This window comes from Orycteropus afer, unplaced genomic scaffold (genome assembly GCF_000298275.1).
Source record: "Orycteropus afer afer isolate SDZICR_OR568_19922 unplaced genomic scaffold, OryAfe1.0 scaffold00207, whole genome shotgun sequence".
In the NCBI taxonomy this organism is placed as follows: Eukaryota; Metazoa; Chordata; class Mammalia; order Tubulidentata; family Orycteropodidae; genus Orycteropus; species Orycteropus afer.
Genome location: NW_006921794.1, coordinates 4,515,918 through 4,528,710, shown reverse-complemented (window position 1 = coordinate 4,528,710; position 12,793 = coordinate 4,515,918).

Genomic DNA, 12,793 nt, shown 5'->3' with positions numbered 1-12,793 from the left:
TGCCCCCTGGCTGAACACTCTTCTCTTTGGCTTCCTGGGTTCCACCCCTTCCTCCTGCTCTTCCGGCCTGCTACTCTGTGCTATGCCCGTGCTTACCTTGCTCCCGAAGACCTGGTCCCTCTCGGTAGGGTAACAAGGGAACGTGTTCAGTGCAGATCAGTGAGTAAGCACTTTAAGGTAGGTCACCACATAAGCCATGCCTCAGTAAGCCAACCAAATAAACTATTAGATCCTTTCCTAACCTCTCGAGCTGAGACATTGAATGAAGAATCCATACTTAGTGGGCCTAAATCAATAAACTCAGACTGATCCAATCTTACATTCCTTGCACCATTATCCCACACCCTCAGTAGCCATTCTCATACATATTCTCCAGGTTTCTGTCTGTACGTGTTAGCAAAATCAAGTAGGTCTTTTCAGGTATAGCGTATCATGTCCTCAATCACACTTTCTATTTCACCTCTTGGGGCTTGCTTGGACTTGACTTTAGCTATGGGTCTCGTAGAAACAATGGGTGGTTGAGACAGTTCCTGAGAGCATTCAAGAATGTCTTCCATGGCCTCTGCCTCAAACAATGACCCAGCAGGAACAGTTGAGTCAATCCCATCAAACTGAGGGGGAGGGGATAATGGTTTTACAGTAATCCATTTAGATGGGAGGGATTCAACAGAATTTATAGGCTCCATATCCTGATCTTCCTGATTATCTGTCCATATGTCCCCATTCTAGGTTTCAGAATCCCATTGTTTTCCAGTCAATGCCCTCACTTTAACAGCAGACACCATTCTGGATTGACAATTTAGCTGGTGTTGTAATTCAGCCACCCTTACAATAAGACTCTGGGTTTGGTTTTCGGCGATATCAGCTCTGTTAATAAAAGCTATAAGGCTTTCTTTCAGAGCACAGCTGGAAGCACTGAGGTCTTTTATGCTGTGCTTAAGCCAAGACTCAGCAGCTTTGAGCTCATCTCGCTCCTTCACCAGTTTATCCAGTGTAAGTAGGACCAGGTAACCAGCTTCCTTATACTCCTCATTCTGACAAAATTGCAGAAAAGTATCAAATATCCGATCACCTAGAGCATCACTTCTCATAAGTACTTGATCCATTGGTGGTGCTACTTTGTGTATTAATTTTGCCACCTCAAGCCACAGATTAATAGGGCCCTCTTTACTGGCAGACATAGAGTCACTAGTGTCATCAAAGTTAATTAAACTGGAGAACCAATCTAGGAAGCCCATCCTTATGATTTTGTCTCTCTAGAACCAAATGTGTTAGACTGGGTTCTCTAGAGAAACAAAAGCCAGCAAAGCTTACATATATATATATATATATATATAAAGAGAGAGAGAAATTTATCTTAGGAAAATAGCTCACAAACGTATAGAAGACAGCAAGTCCAAAGTCCCTGGAGCAAACATCAGGCTGGAGGCTTTTCCCTGCAGGAGCCAAGAAGCTCATGGCTGGCAGGCAGTACTCCAACAAATGACGAATCCAAGATCTCCAGGCCGAACGGTGGACTGCTCACTAACGGACAGTTGTAGGCAGCACAACAGAATCCCGATCCACAGAAGAATGTCTCTCTTCCCAGGATGTCCCAGGATATCCTGCAAGCAGTCCACACCCCTAGGGAAACTCCTCTAGAACAGACTGGCCACTCAGAACACAGTCATCCAATCCCATCATGGGAACAACCACACAGAATTGGGGTCCAGCCAAGTTGACACACAGCTTCAGCTATCACAAGGACCTTGAGCCTCTCCTGGGACACTGGCGGGTGGGTTGCTGGAGAGTAATTTACCTTGTGGTACCATTTGAATGTACCCTGGTGGAGCCTTACAGAGGGACTATACAATTGTAAAGGCTTCCCTTTGAGAGCTCATTCAGAGTGATCACTGTGGGAGGAGAAACTCTCCCATTTATGGTAACATTAGGCAAAACTACCACTTGGGAGTGAGCAAACAATACACACTGCTGTCAAGTCGGATCCAACTCATAGCAACCCCTCCTTGGGTTTCTGAGGTGGTATCACTGTGGAAGTAGATTGTGAAACCTTCCTTCTAAGTAGTGGTTGGTGGGTTTGAGCCACCAGCCTTCTGGTTAGCAGACAAATGCCTTAGGAACTATGCCACCTGATGCTTAGGGATAAGGGAGGTATTGAACTAAGCAGCCACCAAAGACAAAATAGGAGCAGCACCAATGGTGAAAGCAGTGGTCACAGAATGAGGTGGCTGTGCCAGATATTGGAACAGATATTGATGGACTTCCACCACTTTCCAATATCTTCAGTCATCTTCCCTGTGTCATAGGGGATGACATGAACAGCATGTCAGTCTTCTTAAAGCTACAAATCTGGATGCACTTTAGGTGCAGTCAATGAGATTCATGAATGCAGGATTGGGAGAGTGGAAGGAATACTGACACGCTAGGGATGCAAGGGGATAAGTAGGTGCCCTCAGAGGTAAGGATCAGAAGAAGATCACCTCCATGTTCCATTGTTGCTTCCCAATTTGGGGGTGTGGGTGACACCAGTCATAATGGCAGGTCCAATTTCTTGATTTCTGAATTATAGGCAGTAGTGTGACCCCCAAAGCCAAATGTTACATGGCAGCCTCTGGTATGCACATCTTCCAATGATATTATAAGCAACTAATTTAGGCAGTCCTTGTGGCCCAAGGAGTTAAGTGCACAGCTGCTAACCGAAGGTGGGCTGTTTGAATCCACCCAGAGGGACTTCAGGAAAAAGGTCTGCTGATCTTTTTCTGAAAGGTCACACAGGCTATTGTACTATTGAGCACAGTTCTACTTTGAAACACATGAAGTTGCCTTGAGATGGAACTGATATGATGACAACTGGTTTAGTTTTTTTTTTTGGTTTTTTTTTTTTCATTTTCCCTAGGTGCCACAAACTGTTAATGGCCAGTTGTTAGTCTAAAAGCACCAGCCAGTGGTGCTTCACAAGAGACTTGGCAATCAGCTTCCAAAAAATCGGCCATGAAAAACCCTATAGATAGGAGATCCATTTCAGGAGGTGGCATATGATCAAGAACCAATGGTACTGAAGGAAGAAGTCAAAGCTGCACTGAAGGAATTGGCAAAGAGCAAGGCTCCAGGAATTGATAGAATACCCACTGAGATGCTTCTACAAATGGATGCCCCTCTGGAGGCATTCACTCGGTTATGCTAAGAGATTTGGAAGACAGCTACCTGGCCAACTGACTAGCAGAGATCCATATTTGTACCCATTCCAAAGACAGGTGATCCCACACAATGTGGAAATTATTGAACAATATCATTAATATCACTTGCAAGTAAAATCTTACTGAAGGTAATTAAAAAACGGATGCAGCAGTGTATTGCAAGAGAGCTTCCAGAAATGCAAACTGGATTCAGAAGAGAACATGGAATGAGAAATATCATTGCTGATGTCAGATGGATCTTAGCTAAAAGCAAAGAATACCAGGAAGATGCTTACTTGTATTTTTTTCACTATGCAAAAGCATTTGATTGTGTGGATCATAACAAATTATGGATAACACTGAGAAGACTGGGAATTCCAGAACACTTGATTGTACTCACGAGGAACCTTGACATAGATCAAGAGGCTGTCATTCCAACAGAACAAGGGAATATTGTATGGTTCAAAATCAAGAAGGGAGTGCATCAGGGTTATATCCTTTCACCATACTTTTTCAACTTGTATGCTGGGCAAATAATCCAAGAAGCTGAATTATGTGAAGAACATGGTATCAGTATTGGAGGAAGACTCCTTAACAACCTGTGATATGCAGGTGACACAACTTGGTTTGCTGAAAATGAGGATGTCTTGAAGCACTTACTGATGAATATTAAAGACTATAGTCTGCAGTGTGGATTACACCTCAATATAAACAAAACAAAAATCCTCACAACTGGTCCAATAAACAGCTTCATGGTGCATGGAGAAAACATTGAGATTGTCAAGGATTTCATATTATTTAGTTCTACAATCCTCACCAATGGCAGGAACAGTCAAGGCATCAGACAATGTATTGCATTGGGCAAATCTGGTACAAAAGACCTCTTTCAAATGTTGAAGAGCAAAGATGGCTCTGTGAAGACTAAGGTGCACCTAACCCAAGCCACGGTATTTTCAATTATTTCTTATGCATGTGAGAGCTGGACAATGAATAAGGAAGACCAAAGAAGAATTAATGCTTTTGAGTTGTGGTGTTGGAGAAGAATGCTAAGAGTACCATGGTCTTCTAAAAGGACTAACAAATCTGTGCTAGAAGAAGTGCAGCTGGAATGCTGCTTGGAAGCAAGAATGGCCAGACTTCATCTCACCTCCTTTGGTCATGTTGTCAGAAAGAACCATTCCCTGGAGAAGGATTTCATGCTTGGTAAAGTGGAGGGTCAACAAAGAATGAGAAGGCCCTCAATGAGATGGATAGACACAGTGGCTGCAAAGATAAGCTCAAGAATAACAAAGATCGTAGGCTGGCACAGGACTTGGTAGTCTTTCATTCTGCTGTGCATAGGGTCGCTATGAATCAGAGACAACTCTACAGCACCTAAAAACAACAACAACATGAATAGGTATATATCATAAAGATATGAGAACCAAGACGAGAAAAGATATATGCACACCCATGTTCATCTCAGCACCATTTACAATAGCAAAAAGATAGAAACAACCTAGGTGTCCATCAACAGAAGAGTGGATAACCCAACTATGGTACATACACATAATGAAATACTATGCAACACTAAAGAATAATGTAGTATCTGCAAAACACTGCATAACATGAATGACTTGGAGGACATTATACTGAGTGCAATAAGTCAATCACAGCAGGACAGATATTGTATTAGTTCATTATTGTAAAAAGTCAAGGAAAGGTTTAGATATGGAAGGAAACTTTCTTTGTTGGTTACCAGGAATGGGAAGGGAGGGGAGGGAACACTGCAAAAATTTAGAAAAAAAAAAAAAAAAAAAACCCTATGGAACCAAAGACACATGGAAACAATTAGTTCAAAGGACTAATGGACCATGAGAACCTCAGACTACATGACTGTGAGACCAGAAGAACTGTCACCCTTCAGGTCTGGAATTGAACTCACTTTCACCACTTCCAGCCAAACAATAGACAGGCATATAAGGTAAACATTTACACCAGTTAGGCACACTCCTTAGAACAATCAATCATGGGAGATCAGAAGGGCAGTATTTAGACAAGGATTTAGCTTAGAGAGCAGGAATGCATGAGGAAGGACACAGGGAAAAGGTAGCCACAGAGAGGAAGTGGAAAGAAAACTGCTACATTATGGGAATTGCAATCAGTGTCATGAAACAAAATATGTATGAACTATTGGATGGAAAGTGAATTTTCTCTGTAAATTTACACCTAAATCACAATAAAAAAAAAAAAAAGAAGAAGAAGAAGAAGAAGCCCTATGGAGCACAGTTCTACTTTGACATGCATAAGGTTGCTGTGAGTCAGAATCAACTCAATGGCAACTGGTTTGGCTTTTTAAAAATTATCTGTATTAAATCCTTTTCTCTTGCAATACCTAGAATTATGAGGCAGATTGGTTGGCTATTCCCAGCTCATTTTCCTTTCTCCTGTGCATCCTTCTAGACTGTATTTCCCAGCTTCCCTGGCAGTTAGATATGACCCTAAGCTAATGGATTGTGAACAGGAGTGTTGGGCATGACTTCCAGGCATGAGCTAAACAAACTTCCCCCAGAAGACGTCACGCTCTTCTCCGTTTTACCTGCCTATCACAGATGAGCACAATGGCCCCACAAGTCATGTGTGGAAGATGGTGGAGCCATGAGATGGAAAAATTCTGGGTTGCTGAATCACTGCTTGGAAGAGTCACATTGGAAGAGACATTCCCTTCCATCATGGAGATAAGAAACTAGTAGCTGGCACCAGGCAAAACCATGCCTGTTATGTTGGAGATGAGAGAGATATTAAAAGACCAAGGACAAAATGGGGAAAACAGTGGTCACCGAAGTGAGGGAGAAAGCACCTAGTGTTGTACTAAGCCACTGATATTGTGAGATTTATCTGACAGAGCAGCTAGCAGCATCCCAGTTAAAAGTGTTTCTGTTCCTTGCACTGAACCCTGACTGACAACAGCCACAAAGGTGAAAGACAGAGTAAGTCACCGGTAATATTGATGTAAAAACATTATTGGCCACAACTGAAAGAACACATGTGCTAGTAGAATCTAATGAAGAGAGGACATTTAAGAGACCTTGAGTCACTGTACATTTACAGCGTGGAGGATCAGGAATTGAACCCCTTCAATGGCAATATAAACATGGTCCCCCATCTGTCATTCAATCCTCATTTTCTGCCACTTGCCACATACAGAGCTCTAGCCAAACCACTTGGAATTCCCTAAACACACCAGAGGTCTTACTTTAATAGTCCTCAGGGAAGCTGAGCTCTGAGAGATCATACTCACAGTAGAACTCCTGATTCCAAGATGTCCAGAGGTAGCACCTATGAAGAGATCTCCCCTCTGGACAGATTGAAAGCCACTTTTCTCCATAATGAGCCTTGATTCCAAGGGCTGTTCTCAGAATGAATTCCGGGAGCAGATGCTGATCTCAGAGACAAGAGGGTGCATCCTAAGCTACAGATGTGGGGCTTGGCCATTGAACTGACAATTCAAACAGCATTTCTCATTGATGAGACAAGCCAGCTGGTCTGCTTCACTGGCTTGGAGCACGCCTTAGAAACGTGCTTGCCTTTTATTTTCTGACATGTCACAACTCACCCTTTGGTTGTTTCAAGACATTCTGGAGCACAGGAGGCTAATCATTCTTCCTGACATGACATCTGTATTAGTCAAGGTAAGATGTGTGAAATATAAGTGTGTGTGTATATATGTGAGGAACTCTGATGGCACTGTGGTTAAAACATTGGGCTGCTAACCAAAAAGTCAGTGGTTCAAACACACCAGCCACTCTATAGGAGAAAGATGAGGCAGTCTACTTCCATAAAGATTTACCACTTTGAAATCCTATGAAGCATTTCTACTCTGTCCTATAGAGTTACTATGAGTCAGAATAGACTCAATGACAGTGGGTTTGTTTTTGTTTTTTATATGTGCATTTACATGTGCATGTGTGTGTGTATGAGAGAGAGAGAGAGAGAGAGTTTATATATAAATGTATTTATTTAGTTAGTTCTGGAAGAAGTGCAGCTGAAATGCATGCTCCTTGGAAGCAAGAATGACTTAGTCTGACCTACTTCGGTCATGTTGTCAGAAAGGACCATTACCTGGAGAAGGATATCATGCTTGGTAAAGTGGAGGGTCAACAAAAAAGGGCAAGGCCCTCAATGAGATGGATAGACACAGTGGCTGCAACAATGGGCTCAGGTATAGCAAGGATTGTGAGGCTGGCACAGGACCGAGCAGTGTTTCATTCTTTTGTACATAGAGTTGCTATGAGTCCAAGCCAACTGGACAGCACCTAACAATAACAACAAATATACGTGGAGAAAGAGTGATATTAAGGAATAAGCTCATGTGATTATGGGAGCTGGAAAGTCCAAAATTTATAGGTCAGGAAGTAGGCTGGAAAAATCCATCAAGATGGTCATAGTAGAGTCTTGAGCCAGATTCCTCCTTTCTCAGGAAACTTGAGTTTTTGCTTTTAAGGCCTTTAACTATAACTGACTTAGGCCCACCTACATTTTGGAGGATAATTGACTTTACTTAAGGACAAGTGACATGTTATTCACATGTAAATACCTTAATAGAAACATCTAGATTAGTTTCCAACCAAAAAACTGGATACCATATTCTAGACATGTTGACACATAAACTTAACCACCACAACATCTGTCTGATATGACTGAGGGAGAGACCATACAGTCATCCTTAGTCCATCCTGTCAGGCTTTCTCTTTCAGAGATTCATGAATCAAGAAGATAAACACAGTGCCTAAGGCACTTGACTGCTAGCCAGAAGGTTGGTGGTTCAAACCAAGCAGCTGCTCTGTGCTCTGTAGAAGGAAGATGAGCCAATCTACTTCCATATTTACTTCCTTGGAAATGCAATGGATGTTGCTATGAGTTGTAATCTACTGTATGGCAATGTATTTTGGTTGTTGTTGTTGTTGTTTGGGGGGAGGTGTGGTAAAGGCTAAGGATGTAAACAAGCCTAAAAGACAAATTAGTTTAGTAAAAGGTGAGTACAACCATCCCTGTTCTGAGAAGACTTGTGCCCTGTTGACTATAGCAATGCAACTAGGAAAACAAATGCATCTATTTTGTTCCTATCCACAGGGCTCCATGAAAGCTAGCCTTCATTGAGTTGTTCAGTGGCCCAAAGCAAAGAGGAAGCAGCCTAGGTTTCTCCTACTTTATTGAACTCTCTTTTGGTGTCAGAACATAGGAAGCATCAGACCTGAGGATTAGTCTTGAGGTTCAGGACAAAAAGAAGATGTTCCAGCCTTTGGAACTCTTCCATGGTACCTGTTTCAAAGAATCACTATGCAACAAGTATTAGGTGAGAGAAAATATAAACGCCAGTCCCAATTAGGTTTATTTATTGTTGACCCCAATTAGCTTTATTTATTGTCAACCCAATGACCACTTTCAATCTGAAATCCAAAATGAAAAACAGGAATAATAACTCTTTGTTTGGAGGAGATCATGTGTCAAAGACTGTACTAGGCACATTATATATTTAACATCATTTATTTCACCCAACAGCCCCCTGAAGTAGTGGTTTTACTCCATTTTATAGAAAAGAAAAAAAGATACTGAGTCTCAAAAGAGTTGAAAAACCTGCCCAAAACCGTATTACCTGTAAGCCACAAAACCAAGATCTAGTTTTGCTTGACTTCAGATCCAATCCTCTTAACCACTACACATCGTTAATTAATTAGTATTAGGACTCACCCAGAGCAGAAACTCTTAAGGCACAAGAACAGACATAGGAGAATAAACCTTGAATAAGGCTGATGGCAAGGAATCTTTATGTTTTGGGAGCTCTAGTAGATAGGCTTGATTGATGCCCAGAGCTAGACAACCCCTTCCCATGGCAATTCCAGGTTTCTAAGAACAGTACCAGGAATACTACAGGGTCTCTATGGGTTGTGTGGTAGTTATGTTTGTGTGTCACCTTGGCTGGGCCTGGTTGAGTGGCTGGGCAGGTGGTAGTAGTTATTCCCCATGATGAGACTGGCAATCAACTCCATGGTGGGATCTACCACAAGCAGCTGAGTAGCTGCCTTTGGGATGTGGTCTGCTTCCTGTATATGAGGAGAAGCCTTGGGAATGGTCTCTAGCACATGGCACACTTGGACCCTGCATGTAGCCCTGACATTGCTCAGCAGCCTGCTATGCTCTGCTGACCTTAGGACTTACAATGGACTTAATTTAATGGTCTGCCTTGTGGTTTGGTAACATCAGCACTGTGCCTTTTTACTTGTCAACCTTGGGGTGTCTCAGCCTCAGCAGTCAGCAGCTGCCTGAGTGAAGAAACGCTTCTAGCTCTAGTGGGCTAGGAGCAGGAGGCAGAGCTGGACCTCAAGGTTGAGGGGATTTCACCCAGCCCCTAGAGCCTGGCATTTGAACTTGAACTTAAAGCCTCCAAATTGTAAGAATAAACTCCTATTTGTTGAGGCCATTCCATTTGTAGTATAATTCTTGTCAGAGCAGCACTAGGTAACCAGAACAGGTTGGAATCCATTCAATGGCAGTTAGTTAGGAGGAACTCTAATAAGGGCAGTAGGTCATGAAACCCCTCCACAATCCTCTATCTGACCCTCAAGAAAAATAAAATAAAATGTAACCACACAAAATGCCTATGAGGATGTGAAGTTACAGAACTCATTAATTGCTGGTGGGAATGAAAAATGGCACAGCCACTTTAGAAGACATTTGGTAGTCTTACAAAGCTAAACATAACCTTACCTTGTTGTTGTTGTTAAGTGCCACCAAGTCAGCTCCAACTCATAGTGACCCTGTGTACAACAGAATGAAACACTGCCCAGTCCTGTGCCATCCTCACAATCCTTGCCATATTTGAACCCATTGCTGCAGCTTCTGTGTCCATCTATCTTGTTAAGGGTCTTCCCCTTTTTTGACCACTCTCTACTTCTTTTTGGGGGGGATATCCTTCTCCAGGGAAGGATAGGTGAGATGAAGTCTAGCCATTCTCCTTCCAAGGAGCATCCTGGCTTGTTTGTTTGTTCTTTGGACAGTCCAGGGTATTTTCAGTATTCTTTGTCAACATCATAATTCAAAGGTATCAATTCTTCTTTGGTCTTCCTTACTCATTGTCCCGCTTTCGCATACATATGAGGTGATAGAAATTACCATGGCTTGGGTTAGGTACACCTTAGTCTTCAAAGTGACATCTTTGCTTCTTAACACTTTTAAAAGATCTTTTGCAATACAGCGTCAGATTTCTTGACTGCTGCTTCCATGGATGTTGATTGTAGATCCAAGTAAAATTAAATCCCTGACAACTTCAACATTTTCTCCATTTATCATGATGTTACTTATGAGGATTTCTTGTTTCCTTTATTTTGAGGTGTAATACATACTGCAGACTATATTCTTCAACCTTCATCAGTAGGTGCCTTAAGGTCTTTGCACATTTCATTATAGTAATTGGCTTTGTCTACTCGAGCTGCTCTTTGAAATCTTCTGTTCAGCTCTTTTACCTTTCCATTTCTTCCATTTGCTTTAGCGATTCTCCACTCAAGGGCAAGGTTCAGAGTCTCTTCTGTCATCCACTTTGGTCTTCTCTTCTTTTCTTGTCTTTTTAGTGATCTCTTGCTTTCTTCATGGATAATGAAGAAAACAAAACATAAAGAAAACAAAAATCCTCACAACTGGACCAATGAGCAGCATCACAATCAATGGAGAGAAGATTGAGGTTGTCAAGGAATTCACGTTGCTTGGTTCTACAATCGATGCCAACGGAAACAGCAGTCAGGACATTAGACGACGTGTAGCATTGGGGAAGTCAACTGCGAAGGAACTGTTTCAAGTGCTGAGGAGCAAGAATATCTCCTTGAGGACTAAGGTGCGCCTGACACAAGCCATGATATTTCCAATCGCCTAGTATGCATGTGAGAGCTGGACAATGAATAGGGAAGACCGAAGAAGAGTTGATGCTTTTGTGTTGTGGTGCTGGCGAAGAATGCTGAAAGTACCGTGGACTGCTAAAAGAACTAACAGATCTGTCCTGGAGGAAGTGCAGCCAGAATGCTCCTTGGAAGCAAGAATGGCCAGACTTTGTCTCACCTATTTTGGTCATGTTGTAAGAAGGGACCATTCCCTGGAGAAGGATGTCATGCTTGGTAGGGTGGAGGGTTGACGAAAGAGGGGGAGGCCTTCAGGGAGATGGATTGATACAGTGGCTGCGATGATGGGCTCGAGTATAGCATGGATTGTGGGGCTGGCGCGTGATCGGGCAGTGTTTCGTTCTGCTGTGCATGGGGTCGCTATGAGTCGGAAACGACTCGACGGCACTTAACAACAACAACAATACATACTGAGGACTATAGTCTTTGATCTTTATCAGAAAGTGCTTCAAGTCATCTTCACTTTCAGCAAGCAAGGTTATATCATCTGCATATCACAGGTTGTTAATGAGTCTTTCTCCAATGTTGATGCCACGTTCTTCTTCATATGGCCTAGCTTCTTGGACTGTTTGCACAGCATACAGGTAGAATAAGTATGGTGAAAGGATTGCCCAACCTTCCTTCCGAGGAGTGGCTAGTGGGTTTGAACCGCCAGCCATCTGGTTAGCAGTCAAGTGCCTTAGCCACTATGCTACCAGAGCTCCTACAATAGAGTATTAGTCCATGATAAAAATAAATGGGCAACTAAGCTGTGAAAGACATGGAAGAACTTTAAATGCATATTGCTAAGTGAAAAGGGTCAGACTGAAAAGGCCACTTACTGCATCATTCCAACTAAATGAGGTTTTGGAAAAGGCAAGACTATAGAGATAGTAAAAAGATCAGTGCCTATCAGGGGCTCAGAGAAGGGGAAAGGGTTTAATGGCTGAAGCACAGGACATTTTAAGGGCAGTGAAACTACTCTTCAAGATACATTAATGTTGGATACATGACATTAAGCATTTGACTAAACCCGTAAAACTGCACAACAGAGTGAACCTTAACAAAAACTATTGTTGGATGTCATCTAGTCTGGTTCTGATTCACAGTGGCCTGATGTACAACAAAATGAAACACTGCTCAGTCCATCTTTACAATCGTTGCTGTGCTTGAGCCCATCGCTGCAGCCACTGTGTCAGTCCATCTCATTGAGGATTCCCCCTTTTCCACTTACCCTCTGCTTTACCGAGCATGATGTCCAAATCACATTAGACTAAATTTCATCATCCTCACTTCTAAGAAGCATTCAGGCTGTACTTCTTCCAAGACAGCTGTGTTTCTTCCAAGACAGATTTGTTCATTCTTATGACAGTTCATGAAGAAGGTCTGGTGCCACAGTATCTAAGGCTTTTGACTACTAACCAGAAGATTAGCAGTTCAAACTCACTCATGGAAGGAAGATGGGACAATCTACTTCCATAAAGATTTACCACCTTGGAAACCCAATGGGAGTCACTATGAGTCAGAATGGTACTGGGTATGGCAGTTCATGCTTACCCAATATTCTTCACCAGCACCATAATTCAAAGGTGTCAGTTCTTCCTCAGTCTTCCTTGTTCATTGTCCAGTTTTCATATGTGTATGACGGCACATAACAACAACAACAACAACATAAGGTATTGAAAATATCATAGCTTGGGTCAGCTTCAC